Raw genomic sequence first — 17,911 nt, 5'->3', positions numbered from 1 at the left:
AGTTTACTTTGACAGCAGGTGTTATATTGCGTAGTAGGATGACTGAAGGTTTTGGAAAGGACAGCTATGGAACACATTTTTTATACACATTTCACTACCTGTTAATTCGAAGTTCACTACTTTTCAGCATAGTCTGTGTTTCTTCTTTCAGCTCAATAATCCATTTTGTATTTTTTCCAGGAGAAGCTTTTCATGATACTTACTAAACTTGTTACTTATTATACCTGTTCTAGTACTTGCATTCTATTTTTTTACCCATTTGTGTCTATCATTTATAAATGTGATAACCTTGCTACAGCTGACTCATGACGAATGACGTTACGCATTTTCATTTATATGAACAACCTAGAATCAATTTTTTCTCCTTTTTTTCCTTTTGCTTTCCCTTATAATTACCCAAGCAATGCATTGCTAACACAAAAAAAAAAAAAAAAAAAAAATGTATTACCAGTCCCACATAATGTCACTAGTTTAGACTACTTATTATGCCTATGATTCTTAATGCTATGATTGTAATTAACTTATTTTTAACAATGACTTGTTAATTCGATAATTGATGGCCACTGACTGCCAATAATTAGTGTCACTTAATGAATTATGTATTAATTGTCATTAATCAGCTACTGTATTCATTTATGACTTCATGTTTTTAATAATAGACCACTGAGTGCTAATAATTACTTGTAAATATGTCATTTGAATGAGGAAAAATGTTTTGTAATACTCAATACTTGATGGCGATTGATTACCACTCTTGTCTTTAAATTAATTAATGAACATTTTTCTGTAATACTACATTCATGGTACAGAAATGTTCAATGACTAGAGTATGGATACCGCAAACTACTTATGTAATCACTAATCAAGACTTGTGTGTTAGTTAATGTCCTTCACCTTCTGACCTAACTACCTGAAATTATTGTAACATCCATTTGTCTTGTCCATCCTCATTATCATGGAGCACTATATTTGGTTTTTGCACTAATTCTACGTTGGTGTGCCGCCTCTTAAAAGCGTGGTGTTGACACGACATGCTGTCCACCACTGTAGGCGAAGAAACTACTTATGTAATCACTAATCAAGACTTTGTTATGGAGCACTGTGTGCCGCCTCTTAAGAGCGTGGTGTTGACACGACATGCTGTCCACCACCGTAAGCGAAGAAGACGTTATTATGGTCCCACTGTTTGGTGTACCTGGTATACTGCCAAATGATAGTATGGAATACTACTACGACGTTTCACTGTCTTGATACGCTGATAAATACTTCTGGGAACGGAACTGCAGATTGTATCACTTAGTTGTGATTCTGTGGAAAGATATGGACTTTCAGTGCAGCTATGTGCAAACTAAAGTGCTACAACCATGATGCAATCCTTCCTTTCCTATCCTAATAGTGAAAATCATTTTTTTACTAACACCATTTATGTTCATGGCATATACATTTTTTCTCGATTTGTTGAACTCTAGTGCGAGTACACTTGTGTCACTTGTCGACATGATTTTTGCCATTTGTTGTCAAAATACTAAAGACATTTTCGATTTGTTTTGAAGTGCAGTATGTGTGCACTCTTGTCATCTATATTGTATATACTTTTTGTGATTTGATGATTTTTTCTACTCTTGCGTTTATTTGTTATAAAAATGTTCAAAAATTTTCAGTGCATGTGCACTTATGTGAATATGTTTTCAACTGAACTACAGTGCCTGTGCACTCTTCTCAATTTTCGATATGATTTGTGTTCATTCTGTATACCTTTTATGATTTATGTCATTTGTTACTCTTGTATATACATTTCGTCTTTTACTGATATGTTCTCCACTGCAGTGCATGTGCACTCATGACACTTGTCAACATGATTTTTTTTTTTTTTTGCCTGTTATGAAACTGCTAAAGAATTTTTTAGTGTGTGTACACTTTGTTATCTGTCAAATAATTTGTATATACATCTTTCCTGATTTGTTTTGTACTTATATTTTGTCTTGTCTGTAATGTTTTGTAATCGGTGCATGCGCACAACATTTAATTCATGTGATACATCTAAATATTTTGTTAATTAAAGGAAAAATTTGTTACGATGGCAAGTCCAAATGACTCACCATCGCTGCCAAATTTTTGCCCCCCCAGTGGAGGGTTATGAAACACGTATGTTGTGCGGCAGCGATGCTGAGACATTGTAGAATCTCTGACCAGAGCAGTTGCGCTCGACTCGCAGTAGCGAGCAGTCAGTCAGTCTGCAGTAGTCAGTCCTCAGTAGTGCTTGGAGTCGGTTGCTAGCAGTAGCGGAGAGCAGTCGGCGGGCGTCGGCATCGCAATGGTCGAGATTCAGGACGAGGTATAATTTATTTAAATAAATAATCATGCAGCTTTGCGCTCATCAGATAATGTAACGAACAGTCATTGTAATTTAACTTTCAAAAACCGCCCCCAATAATAATTTTGATTTAAAACCAATTTTAGAGACAATCATTCAAATTTCCTTCCATTTCCTTTTAACAAAGATTTTTAAAAGGTACTTCCAATGCTTTTCATGCAAGCGCAAGAGAACAATAAGAGCAGAATTTTGACATGCAGTTTCACTAAGGTAAGAAATTTATTCTCGTTTCGCACAGGGCAAACACCGACTTTTCGGTTGAATTGAGTTTAGGTTATCATTACAGTTTCATTATCATGGGATTAGCGTTCATTATTTAATGGGAACTTGTACTTGAGTCAGATAGCGAGCTTTCATTTAATTGTCTTTGCCATTAATATTCTTGTGGGGAGTTTATACTTAGCTGTGGCACCATTTCTAATAAATATTGTTTTTAAAATTTCTGTGGGAAGGTCACACTTAGCTGTGCCTCCATTACTAATAAATATAGTTATATTTTTAGAATGTGTTGTGGGGAGGTTACAGCGTGTAGGAGAGTTATACTGAATATGGAGGACAGTGTTAAGACAATGTTTAGCGGAAGGGGTCAGTTATTCCTCGTTTCCAAAAATTTCACATTTAGACGCGATAGGGAGGTGAAATCGAGTGGCGAACAGGACTGGAGATGCTCTAAGCATAACAGCGATGGAAAAACTTTACATTAGGGAATGATCATATTTTGTCGAGGTGCGACGGAAATCATAGTCATGATCTATATTTAGTGCAAGTCTCAGGAAGAAAATCAGTGCTGAATTCAATAAAATCGAAAGCTACAAGTGATATTGACGAGCGACCGGCAAAACTTATTAATAAGGAGGTGGAGCAGCAGAGCCATTTGGTCAGCATCTTGATTCATCGAGATTAACTTACATAAGAAACAATACAGTCAGTACAAGGCTAAAGTGACATCCGAAATTTCCAAAATCAACAGAGGAGGTACACTTGACGGTCAATTCTATTAACACGAAGACAGTAAAAATGGTTCACATTACTCTGAGCACTTTGGGACTTAACATCTGTGGTCGTCAGTCCCCTAGAACCTAGAACTTAGAACTACTTAAACCTAACTAACCTAAAGAAATCACACACATCCATGCCGGAGGCAGAAGACCATAAAAGATGAGGAATTTGTATTGAAAAATGATCCTGAGTCAGGTCTGACATTTTTTTCAATTGAGTCCAGTCTTCGTTATTTATCTGAAAAGGACATCGTTCTGATGGATGGCACATCTGATTATGCTCCAAAATTTTTCCTGCAATTATTTACGACTCATGGGTAAAGCTGTGGGATATATATTCCACCGGTTTTCTGTCTTTTGAAAGAAAAAAGACGGCGACGTACGTCAGTACCTTTGATTGTGTTAAACAGGAATGTTTAAACACAGGAATGTGCTTCGAACCGAAAATATTCGTGGTTGATTTTGAGGCAGCAATCCACGGGAAAATCCCCACTTCATGCTACCAGAAGGTTCAAATGGCTCTGAGCACTGTGGGACTTAACATCTGAGGTCATCAGTCCCCCAGAACTTAGAACTACTTAAACCTAACTAACATAAGGACATCACACATATCCATGCCCGAGGCAGAGTTCGAACCTGCGACCGTAGCAGTCTCTCGGTTCCAGACTGAAGCGCCTAGAGCCGCTCGGCCACAGCGGCTGGCACATCACTACTTCAGAGATGCTGTGCCCCATTGCTAGTGCGCTGACTATAACACCACTTTCAAACTCACTTAAGTCTCAAACCTGCCGTTGTAGCAGCAGTAATCCATCTAACACTGCGCCAGACACATGTGTTATACAGGGTGTTACAAAAAGGTACGGCCAAACTTTCAGGAAACATTCCTCACACACAAATAAAGAAAAGATGTTATGTGGACATGTGTCCGGAAACGCTTAATTTCCATGTTAGAGCTCATTTTAGTTTCGTCAGTATGTACTGTACTTTCTCGATTCACCGCCATGATTTCATATGGGATACTGTACCTGTACTGCTAGAACATGTGCCTTTACAAGTACGACACAACATGTGGTTCATGCACGATGGAGCTCCTGCACATTTCAGTCGAAGTGTTCGTACCCTTTTCAACAACAGATTCGGTGACCGATGGATTGGTAGAGCCGGACCAATTCCATGGCCTCCACGCTCTCCTGACCTCAACCCTCTTGACTTTCATTTATGAGGGTATTTGAAAGCTCTTGTCTACGCAACCCCGGTACTAAATGTAGAGACTCTTCGTGCTCATATTGCGGACGGCTGTGATACAAAACGTCATTCTCTAGGGCTGCATCAGCGCATCAGGGATTCCATGCGACGGATGGTGGATGCATGTATCCTCGCTAACGGAGGACATTTTGAACATTTCCCGTAACAAAGTGTTTGAAGTCACGCTGGTACGTTCTGTTGCTGTGTGTTTCCATTCCATGATTAATTTGTTTTGAAGAGAAGTAATAAAATGAGCTCTAACATGGAAAGTAAGCGTTTCCCGACACATGTCCACATAACATATTTTCTTTCTTTGTGTGTGAGGAATGTTCCCTGAAAGTTTGGCCGTACCTTTTTGTAACACCCTGTATAGGCGTTGCCGACCACAGCGCCGTATTTTACCTGTTTACATATGTTATTTGGATACGCATGCCTATACAAGTTTCTTTGGAGATTCGATGTACTATATTTCTCATCCATTTAGCATATTTCGCACTTTCGCGCTTCAGTCTGGAACAGCGCGACCGCACCGGTCACAGGTTCGAATCCTGCCTCGGCCATGGATGTGTGTGATGTCCTTAGGTTAATTAGGTTTAAGTCGTTCTAAGTTCTAGGGGACTTATGACCTCGGATACTAAGTTCCATAGTGCACAGAGCCATTTGAACCATTTTTCTACTGGACAACTGTACAAAACAGAAAAAGAAAAAAAAATGAATCGGTAGCGAAAACCGTTCACTAAAAAACGTATCGTTTACCTTTTGACCAGTCATAAGTCGCTGGCGATGTGCAAACACATTCTACGCACGAGTTTCGCCTACTAGGACAAATAGCGAAAGTACATGTATAGCATGTACCTGTATTGGCTGACCAATACCTCGTCGGCGAGTCTGATTTCTGAGCTAGTGTGTCCACGTGGACTTTACAACATGACACCCTAGTATTTTCGTTACCTCGGGTGTTTGACGCATCGTGTGGAAGCTGCCTGTACTTCTTATAGCTGTAATTCGACGGCTTTGCCTAATGTTTCAGTTCAGTGGCCATTTCTATCGGAGTTTATTGTGAGAATATTACTTTCAAGCGCACATTGACGAAACATTTCGTCGCAAAATTTGCTGCTTTATAGATTTACTTTCTATGTGACCAAAGTTAAATCCGTTTATCCAGGAGACAAAGATTTGTTCCACGTTCAGGGATGAATGTCTATCTTTCATTTATGCATCGGTGATTTCAGGTCACGGCATATGCTAAAATTCCACTTATTTAGCGTTATTGTGGGGATTAGAACAAATACGGCTTCTTTCCCCCCGTTTTTTTATGGTTTATGGTCGTGTGTACCTCGTGGTCAGCTGGAGGTCACGTGCAACCGCTTTTGTTAAATTCTCTTCCTGTAAATTTTTTTGCTTCCACTATTGAGAGCTGCGCCGTAACTGCCTCTCAGGCTCCTCTGCCTTTCCTGAAGCCAAACTGACCGTCATTTAATATATCGTCCCTTTTCATTACCATTCTGAGTTAGATGGCATATCGTATTGAACGTATCTACAATTATTATAAAAATGGATATGCATGTATATACGTCTCAGGACACGGATTTCTCGTCAGATGAGTAGAGAGTAATACCAACAGCAGCTGAAAATAGTGCAACGGGAATAGGATTCATTATGAGTTGGAAAATAAGTCAGAGAGTGTGCTATTCTGAAGAGTTAGGCTACTCACAACAGCTCTCCGCAATGTAATACGAACTAAGCACGAAAACAGGGATAAACTCTGCTTTCTATCTAGGGAACAAACTGACCGGATGATCCTAAGGTTGAAAATCTCTCAAGGAACCCCAAAGAAATATATAAACTTTTAGGCTAGGAGTGCGCGCGAAGGTGAGAAGGCTTAAACCTAGAGAAAGTATACAAGGACTTCGTCAGGGCACTTGGACGTGTGTTTCTGGATTTTAAATAAACCACAACCAAGTGTTTTTCCTTCACTAGATACCCCTTCTGAAGGTAATACAACAAAACTGCCAGGGCAGTACCCTTGTAAGCATAGAGCTAGGTGGGCTCTTAGATGATACAAAAGCAGACATCGCCTGCACCAGGAACCCTGCGATGCAGGAACATTCCAGGACACTTCGTACAGTACACCACAGTAGCAGGACCACCAAATGCGAAAACCGTGATAATAGTAATGGATAAAAACTCTTAGTAACATAGATCACCCAGTTTTGCTCTCAACACATCGCCACAGCAGAAGTACAGATGGACAGGATGTATGACTCGTGTCGTCTACATACGCTAAGTACTCGTATGGTATAGAACCTTAGATAACATAAAGACCGTTGCACAATACTCGTTCCTTATTGTAACCGATATCAACGCAAAATTTCCCTTGTGGAACTGAGATAAAACTGATGACAGAGGTCAACTAGGGCTTGTCGTGGTAAGTGAATGTAACTTTATCATAGGGAATAGGTGGAAAAGGTCACCTGCCGACCGCGGAGACCCCGGTAGCGTAAGTAAAGTAGATGTTTCTCAAGGGAACGCAAAATCTCTTCCACTAGTCAATAAATGGAGCCAGTCTCAGCGATCACAACGGAATAGTCATATCCAGAGGCAAATATATAAATACACACAACACGGGCCATAAACACCAGTTTCTTCTCATAGGTAGGTCAAACTGGGAAAAAGTTCGATACATTATTGAGCCGTCATCACTACACACTGTTCAAGGCAGTACAGAGTACAAAACTCATGCTCTGACAGAGGTCCTACAAAGAGCACAGGAAGCAGCTATACCACGAGGAAAAACAGGGAGGGAGAGAAATATCCGTGGACACCAGAAATGGTAAGACTAAGGAAAAATACACGGGACAAATGAAGTACTACCAGCAAGCAAAACCATCTCCTGACAGATAGGACTCGACCTGTATCGTGACGCTGAACAGAAATAGCAAAAAGTAAAGATGACAAGGCTCAACTCCTGGACCAATTTCGTCAAAGCCCCATTACGAAACGACATTTGGGGATAACCATTCAAAATAGAAACAGAACGAGTTAAGACACCGACAGTTCTGTCGACACTAAAACAAGCTGACGGCACAATGACCAAAGGATAGAGAAGAACAGCAGAATATCTCCTGAACAAGATTCTCCCAGATGACGACACCACACAAGACGAGCGACACCACACTGAACTCGGATACAGGATGAGGCAACCATACAGCACTGACAGTGTAACCATACTATTCTCATAAGAAGAGGTCGCGACGACAATCATCAAGCTTAAAAACCGAAAATCACCCGACCCAGACAAAATACTTTCAGAAAAATTAAAACAAACAGCAAAGAAAAAAGAAAAACACACCTTTTCTTACGAAAATGTTCAACGAGACATTACTAATAGGTGAAATTCCAAACCTCTGGAAAACTACTAATGTAGCAAAAATCTGGAGGTCACAAGACAAAGAGCCAACAGACCCCAAAACCTACCGACCGATCTGCCTCTTAAACACTCTCGCCAAGGTACAGAAAATTCTCCTGTGTGACCGCTTACGATCGCACAGACGCCTCCTCGGCCCAACGCCCCATCAATTCGGCTTCAGGGAAGGTAGATCAATTGAAGACGTCGTCAACCGAGCACTGTCAGCATCAGTGACAAATACGTCGCCACCATACTAATCGACATAGCCGGGGCAAAAGTCAGCCTGTGGTGGCCGTCCCTCTTCGCCAGGTTAAGAACAATGAGGCTATCAGTTTCCAGTAGTTTCCTCGACTACTGTTGAGGCAGTCCCGGGTTTGAGTCACGGTCGGGGCACACATTTTCACATGTCCCCATTGATATACATCAGCGCCTGTCTGCAGCTGAAGGTATTAATATATAAATCTAATTCCGTTCTAGATTGCTGCAGGTCATCAATGGTGTCTGTTCTTTCGGACATGTCCGAAAGAAAAGACACCATATCCATAGAAGTATATAACAAGCTACTTCACCTATATTACACATCTAAATGTAGCATATCACTTCCCTCTGAATATTGCAACGTATCTTTACCGCATTTATTAGATTACTTTTTTACGTTTGCGTTATAAAAATTGTAAAATACATTCTCCTCAACTAGACAGAAGCAAATTACATAGAAAGACTTTAACAGTCGTAAGGCTTTACATTGTCTGTAACCTTAGAGAAATTTTTGTATATTATGTTCTTTGTATTATTTAAAATAGCGTTAAGAGCCGTATACCAATAAGGCTGTGACACTAAGAAGACTTTGCTATTTGATTTTGTAGCATCCGACCCACTTTACGTTTCAAGGCGGTAGCTTACACTTTACTGTTAATGAAATCAATAAATACATGCAATAAATATCTAGGTGGAGGTCACAATGACGTCACTGGATCTGTGTACTTGTGTACTCGGGGTAAGTTCAATAGCAAAGGAAAAAAAGAGAAAACTGAGGAGCTGCCAGATTTTGGTAACTGGCAGATTTAACATAAAAATTAGAGACTACAAGATAGATGAAACCTCATTACACATCGAAAATTATCAGATCAACCCAGCTTCAGAACAAAAGGAAGGATCGCCTCCTCGTTTTCATACAATTATAACAATTACACGTGAAATGGAGGCTGGATTAGAAGCTAGATAGTAATTTTATGAATGTGTTAGGTATCATGCCTCTGGTTTTGTGGAACAATTAATTCCGCTGCTACTGGGCAGGTACAAGTACACCCAGAGCACCACTCACGTTCATGTTACTGCACATATCTTTTACATATAGACTGCATCGCTCCCTCTCCCTCTCCTGGTATCTACAGGACTTTTATATATCTACAGACCCGTTTAAAAGTATCAATGATGGCTTGTCCTGTAGAACTGTAACGACTCTGTGGAACTTATGAATTTGCTTGATAAACACGGACAGCAATTGTCGACTTCCTAACATTGTGATATGTTGAGGAAATATACTTCCAATATTTTCATTTTTCTAATCCACACAGGATAAGTCAATGACAAACCAAATGCTACAGATTATGCACTCTCCGATTTCTCATTTGTACCAAGCATTAAGACAGGTAAAGTAGTTTGTATTGGTCTATCACTGTGTTAAGCAATACCGAATTTAACTTTTATAAACTTGTCAATTTAGGGATTTTCAAGAACCGCTCCAATTACATCCTCAACTCTTGAGATGGAGACGTATCGAGTGATGCCAATTTCAAGCTTACACAATTCTACTTCTGCACTTCTCAAGTCTACATCAATGAGTGTTCTTGGACAATGCCTCAGGACGAACCCCCTTTCGATGGAGTTTTTAAGTTCACTGATGAAAATAAACAAAGCTGCTAACTGGCTAATTAGCTGCGCTTTAAAGGATCGTCGATAATTATCTGGGGCAAACTGTTGCTGTGAGAAAAAAAATACATTTTTTATGTCTCACCGCCGCAAAATTCTCTGTCCTGAAAGCTCCGTCGTTCGCGAAAGGGGTAAATTGTGCTCCCTACCATAACAACGCACCCTTACGTCGCTTCGTTATTGACGTGTTTTTTTCTTCGGGGAGGGGGGAGGGGGGGGACTGGAGAGTCGAGCCTCCTTAAGGTCAAACAAAGGGCTGGCAGTGAGGGCCGCCTTTATTCTCGAACTCTTCTGCCCTGAATGAGGGCAAAACTTTGCCATCAGGACGGAGCGGAGTGTGGGGGAGACGGCGTTAGTTGGACCAAGTTAATTACCTCTCTCAAAAGAAAAGTTATTTGCTTTCTTTCTCACAGGTCACTTAAAAAAAGAGAGAACTTTTACTGCCGAAAAGCGAACATCTGTTACGTCCTTCATGTAAGGGCGGAGATACTTTTCTCTTGTTGCCAACTACACACAATCAATTGTGATCACAGAAAGTGCTAGTGTTACCGAGGAGTACATTTATTCCATTCGCCATTCCTTTCCATATTCGAAGATGTTTTCTTCTTTTAGTTTATTATTCCATTCGGCCAGCTAGCAGAGCATCTGCTCTCTAGCAAGACAGGGGTACAAAAACACCACCTTTCAAAAGTTAATCATAATCAAGAAAGGGGACCTTACATCCTTAACAGAAAGTAGAAACACTGAGAAAACCATTTAAGGTTAAGAGCGTCCATAATGCGCCATGCACAAAGGTTTGATATAAAATAGGCACGTTTTATGAACATGTCAGATAGATGAAAAATCTTTTTATCGGCTACAGTTAACTCATTTGGGCAGCTATACTAGTTCGAAGCATAGTGTTTCATAGTTACCGGCGAAATATGTGTTGTGGAAAACAGGTGAACCGTTGGTATGATTGTGTTGCGTTGCTCCTTTTTAATCAGTGATAGCTTCTATTATTCCACTGTTGGATTGTTACTGTTCCTAGAACTGTTCATGCGAAACCCCTCGCGGGAACACGCCGCTGCCGGGATGTGGCTAGCTGCGCCAGACATGGATCGAATCCTCCCGCCGTGTTACCGAACGGGCCAGTGAGCCATTCAGCCTGGATGTGGTTTTTAGGCGGTTTCCCTAACTCGACAAGATGAATACCGACCTGCTATCCAAGTGTCGCGTCAATTACACGATTCGCAAACATGTACAAAACATTCACACTTTCATATGGATAACACGATACGCAGAGAACTGTTGTACTCATATTCCCTCCGGGAGGCGGAGAGGGAAGGAGGGGGCTGACGATTTAGCGACAGGCTGGACATCCGGCCACCCCTCAAGATTAACCATGACCTCGGGTAGATGCGGGACAAAGTGAAAAGAAAAAAAAAAGGAAAGAATTTTTCAACGGAAATTGTCAGTCCTCGCTATGTGACTAATTCACTTTTTCCTAACAAATTTTCAATGCGTCGGAATAAAATACTGAAATCTTACAATCAAAAGCACAATTAATTCAGCAGCTTTGTACAACGTACTCTACCAAGTGATGCATAACGGTAGACTGCATTCCACAAAACAGCCTAGCTTTACGGCAAAGTATCGTGTTTTCACTAACGAAAAATACTTAAAATCACGACCGCAAATCAAAATGTACAACGGCTTATCTCTAATGCTGGAAGCTGAACACACTGCTCGTGACTACGTTGGGTTGGAATGGAACTATTGTGCAATTCTTTTCACATACTCTAGCAACGATAGTTCACTGTTTGGTAGCAAATAGATGATTTTCATGTTCACGTCTGTTTAATTTTGTTTTAGTAGGCACTATGTTGGAGCATACGTAAGCTTTACATCACAATTTATTTAAGTCATCCACAAACTCGTGGACAGAAAGATTGTACTTGTAAAACTGTTGTTTCCAATATTGACGAAACGAATTCCCCCCATTTATAGTTCTGATTTTGCCTCTTGATATACTGTCCTATAAATTAGGAGAAAATTTAGCATCTTCACTTCATACTTTTCAAGAACATAGTAAAGAATAAAGTTTAACGATTGTGATTGGGAGCAGTACTACGCAACTGTACTAATGCATCCTTAATTGTGCAACCTCCGATTGAGAAATGGTATACTCAGGCAAAACTTTTCGACTCGATTTGTTAAAATACATAAATCATTTAGCTGCTCTGGTGCCTCATCCACTACGAAGACTGGGCATCTGTTTGCGTCGGGACATGTACAATGATAAGCGAAACTAGTATCCTTTTCTGTATTTCGTACCTAGGTGACCTATATAATTCTGTGTCGCGAGCATCTTGAGTGTCTCTTAAGCGCACTGTTTCGCTCATTTCCGTATTAGCCTGTAAAGGTGCGACATAATTCTTCACCGTGCACCTCAAGGAAACGTCACTGCCGGCCGGAGTGGCCAAGCGGTTCTAGGCGCTACAGTCTGGCACCGCGCGACCGCTCCGGTCGCAGGTTCGAATCCTGCCTCGCGCATGGATGTGTGTGATGGCCTTAGGTTAGTTAGGTTTATGTAGTACTAAGTTCTATGGGACTGATGACCTCAGAAGTCCCATAGTGCTCAGAGCCATTTGAACCATTTTAAACGTCACTCCCCATTTTTTTCGCTTCTTTCTATATTTAAAACTGTCCTTAACAATACAGTTTCCCTCCATCATTTGTTACAGTTTTTATGAAGTCCATAATTTTAGCACGTAGTTATAAGAAGCACAATATGCATTTCGACACCAGTGTTGTAGCTCCATTCCCATTACCTAGAGAAAGCAGTACCTTATGTAGTCACATCTCCAGTAACTTTCGCCTGAGGCTATAAGGGCAGCACATGAGATGGCCCATCCAGTTAGTTGCTGTAAACTCTCTTCCACTGGTAGCGTTTTGTTTTCTTAATGAAATCATAATAATTTAAGGCCTCTTCATCTTAATTAATTCACAGAACCAGCCGGTGTATTCAGGTTATGATAAAACGTTGTACCTTCCTTTCAGAAGTGCCAAAAATTAAATTTCTTAAAATACTGTCTCCAGGTACATAAATGACCGTGTTTATCAGTAGGACAAAATCTCATACGAAAGCTTCCTCGTGTCCTAATACTCTTTACATGTTATGCCACATTCCTTTAGTCTGACTAGCTGAGAAGGGAATGCCTTTCCAAGTCATAACCATCGTGTAAAGATTACGATTTTGCTTCCCTAAAACAATGACTCGTCAGTACTATTCTTTAACTATACGTTAACTGTTGTGTTGCGTAACTTTAAAGTACATCACTTTCTATAACTATCTTCTTAAATGCTAATCGATAAATGATCAGAAACTGTTTGAATTATTAATCTTATGAACTCCTTTGTTCGCTTTCCCGTCACACTTAGTCGAGCATTTCTCTTAGGAAGAGGTCTCGTACTGCTCAGCCCATTCACAATGATAAGGATTCTGAGTTTCTTTCACTCACAGAAAGCGTATGCAGTACTATCTTTTGGCGTCATCAGTTTTCTGTCTGGTTTCCTCCAGTTCGCAATGACTTCTCCTGTGTCCACCTCATCATCTGAGAATAACACCTGCCCCAAATATCCCCAGTTATTTTTAGGATACAGATACATGTCTTTTCCAAGAGTCTTTTCCCTCTGCTCTTTCCTGTACTATCATGAAAATTATTCCCTCGTGTCTAAACACATGACCTGTCATCCTGTCCTTTCTTCCTTTCAGTGATTTCCACATACATCTTTCCTCGCAGATTTTATGTATAGTGTCCTCATTTTTCTGTCTTGTAAGTCCACCGAATTTACAAGTCCGTACTATACAACCACAAAGCAAAAGCTTTTATTCTACTCGTTTCCGGTTTTACCATGGTCCGTGATTCACTGTCATACAATGCTGTGCTCCAAACCTACGCTTTCAGATATCACTTCCTTAAATAAATGCCGATGTTCGTTACTAGTAGACTTATTATGGTCACAAATTTAGCTTTGCCTGCTCCTGTCTGATTTTATGTCCACCTTGTTTCGTCTGTCACTTGTTATTTAGCTGCCTAGATAGCAGAATGTCTTAAATTCGTCTACTTATTGGTCTCCAGTTTTGATGTTAACTTTGACACCCACATCATTCCTACTATTCCTCATTGCGTTGGTCTTTTTTCTGTTTACTCTTGATCCTTATTCAGTGTCCCGTAGACTGTTCATTAGATTCACTATGAACTGTATCTACTCCTCGTTTTCACTCAATACTGCAAAGCCATCAATGGTATATTTCACCGATAATTATGTCCTCTTATCTCCATCATTGTTTGCTCAATGAAAAAATATGGAGAAACACTGTATCCCTGTCTCACACCTTTCTAATCCGAATACTTCGTTCTTTTTACTTCCTTCTTTCGTCGAGCAAATGGAGCATTGCTTCTGTTACCCAAGATTTATTCGCAGCTACTATACTTGTATCTATATTTCACTGTCATATTTCTATGATTGCCCTGTTGGAAGATGTTAACTATTCTTCAGATCAACTGCTTATTGCAGTATTCGTTATTGTAGTACCTACAGCTTCAATGAACTCTAAACAGTCATCATCATTCCGTAGTACTACAGTATTCCACTTCTCTCCACGTTCTTACTTTTGACGATTCTCTTAAACAGCCGTCCGGAGTGGCCGAGCGGTTCTAGGCGCTACAGTCGTGAACCGCGCGACCACTACGGTCGCAGGTTCAAAATCCTGCCTCGGGCATGGATGTGTGTGATGTCCTTAGGTTAGTTAGGTTTAAGTAGTTCTAAGTTCTAGGGGACTGATGACCTCAGAAGTTAGGTCCCATAGTGCTCAGAGCCATTTTCTATTAAACAACATCCTACTCTTCATCTTTCCTAAATTTTGGTCTGAGTCTTGTGTACTCCTTACGGTTTGATAACTCACTATGGAATCTGTTTCACCATGACGTAATCAACTATGTACCGTCCCGTGTTTAAAGGCCTTTTCCAAGTATAATTCCTGCAGAGCCACTGGGGGCTCGTCAACATAAAACGACAAGAAATTAATCGACAGTTTTGATCAATTTGTTGACATGTAAGTACCAGAGGGCTTAAGTTTGTATTTGGCTCACCTGTATAGTAGGGTTTTGGCCAAGCAGTGTCTATCACGAGGCACATTACTTTAGCAAAGACGAATTAGAAATTTCTCAGAAGCCCAGGTTAATAAATGGATTAAAAAATAAACAAAATATTAAAAATATATGAGCTCGTAGGGAAATGGTGTTGAGGAGTATGTGGAGGTGACACACGTCTTACGGCAACTACAGTGGGGACTCAGAAATTTGTGGGTATAGACGGAGATTCCCTGCCAAAGAGGGATGGATGTGCAGTAGGAGACGACAGTTAGTAGATACAGGTCCTTCTTTATTACTGTTTGTTTGCAATCATCGGTCTTTCAAGCTGCTAGCGTTGAAGATGAGGTAAGCTACTCGACGTTACGGTGTCTCCGGCCTGTTGCTGGCAGGTGGTAGCGTTGAGCATGCATTCCCACTGCAGCTGCTTTGCTAAGGCCAGGCTCGCATATTCCGGCCTGTGACGTCCCGGCCCGGTGAAGCTACTCCGCTGTGAATAACTCTGGCTGTGGCACATTCAGTGGTGCATGGTATGGAAGATATCCACTGATACTCGAGCAGGAGTAGCAGTTCTGTGCACCTGGGACAGTGCTGAGCTGCCCGCTCACGCAGATGCGTCTGTGGTGGACAGAGTTTCGAAAGCCAGTAAAGTTTGAGGTGGCCACATTGTAGGTACGGCATGAACAACAAAGGCCGCATATCATATTGCTGCGTAGCTACGCGTTGGGTCTTCCTGGAGGAACCAAAGGGAACTTCACAGCAAGCATAAACATAGCCAAAGCCTTGCAGAAAAACAAAAATTACGCGAAGCGAAATGTAGTGTGAGGAGGGCTATGCGAGAAGCGTTCAATGAATTCGAAAGTAAAGTTCTATGTACTGACTTGGCAGAAAATCCAAAGAAATTTTGGTCTTATTTCTAAGTGGTAGGTGGATCAAAACAAAATGTCCAGACACTCTGTGACCAAAATGGTACGGAAACAGAGGATGACAGACTAAAGGCCGAAATATTAAATGTCTTTTTCCAGAGCTGTTTCACAGAGGAACACTTCTCTAGATTGTCACACAGATGACAAAATGGTAGATAACGAAATAGACGACAGAGGGATAGAGAAACAATTAAAATCGCTCAAAAGAGGCCGCTGGACGTGATGGGATATCAGTTCGATTTTACACTGAGTACGCGAAGGAACTTGCCCCCCTTCTTGCAGCGATGTACCGTAGGTCTCTAGAAGAGCGTAGCGTTCAAAAGGATTGAAAAAGGGCACGGGTCATCCCCGTTTTCAAGAAAGGACGTCGATCAGTTGTAGAATTTTGGAACGTATTCGAGTATAATGACTTTTCTGGAGACTAGAAATCTACTCTGTAGGAATCAGCATGGGTTTAGAAAAAGACCGTCGTGTGAAACCCAGCTCGCGCTATTCGTCCACGAGACTCACAGGGCCATAGACACGGATTCCCAGGTAGATGGCTTGTTTCTTAACTTCCGCAAGGCATTCGATTAGGTTCCCCACAGTCTTTTAATGAACAAAGTAAGAGCATATGGACTATCAGATCAATTGCGTGATTGGATTAATGAGTTACTAGATAACAGAACGCAGCATGTCATTCTCAATGGAGAGAAATCTTCCGAAGTAAGAGTATTTGAGGTATGCCGCAGGGGAATGTCGTAGGACCGTTGCTATTCACAATATACGTAAATGACCTTGTGTATGACGTCGGAAGTTCACTGAGGCTTTTTGCGGATTATGCTGTGGTATATCGAGAGGTTGTAACAATGGAAAATTGTACTGAAATGCAGGAGGATCTGCAGCGAATTGACGCATGGTGCAGGGATTGGCAATTCAATCTCAATGTAGACGTAATGTGCTGCGAATACATAGAAAGATAGATCCCCTATCATTTAGCTACAATATAGCAGGTCAGCAACTGGTAGCAATTAATTCCATAAATTATCTGGGAGTACGTATTAGGAGTGATTTAAAATGGAATGACCATATCAAGTTGACCGTCGGTAAAGCAGACGCCAGACTTTCATTGGAAGAATCCTAAGGAAATGCAATCCGAAAACAAAGGAAATGGGTTACAGTACGCTTTTTCGCCCACTGCTTGAATTCTGCTCAGCAGTGTGGGATCCGTACCAGATAGGGTTGATAGAAGAGAGAGAGAAGATCCGACGGAGAGCATCGCGCTTCGTTACAGGATCATTTAGTAATCGCGAAAGCGTTGCGGAGATGATAGGTAAACTCCAGTGGAAGACTGTGCAGGAGAGACGCTCAGTAGCTCGGTAGGGGCTTTTATTGAAATTTCGATAACATACCTTCAGCGAGGAGTCAAGCAGTATATTGCTCACTCCTACGTATATCTCGCGAAGAGACCACGAGGACAAAATCAGAGAGATTAGAGCCCACACAAAGTTATACCGACAATCCTTCTTTCCACGAACAATACGAGACTGGAATAGAAGGGAGAACCGATAGATGTACTCAAGGTACCGTCCGCCACACACTGTCAGGTGGCTCGCGGAGTATGGATGTAGATGTAGATGTAGATTTAAATGTGGCTCCTCTCAGCTGACGTCATGGAAGTGGTAACGTTTGTGTGGCATGCCGAAACTGAGGCAGCGAGTGTAGTAGCTGTTGTCATGCAGCATTTGGTTTCATGAAGGCTGGCCCTAGAGCACTGACACACGGAAGTCTACGTGGGATTTTAGACGCTGCTGGTTGGTTGGTTGATTTGGGGGGGAGAGGACCAAACAGCGAGGTCATCGATCCCATCGGTTGATGGAAGGATGGGGAAGGGAGTCGGCTGTGTCGTT

This window comes from Schistocerca nitens, chromosome 1, assembly GCF_023898315.1.
Source record: "Schistocerca nitens isolate TAMUIC-IGC-003100 chromosome 1, iqSchNite1.1, whole genome shotgun sequence".
NCBI lineage: Eukaryota > Metazoa > Arthropoda > Insecta > Orthoptera > Acrididae > Schistocerca > Schistocerca nitens.
This window is presented reverse-complemented; position numbering follows the sequence as displayed.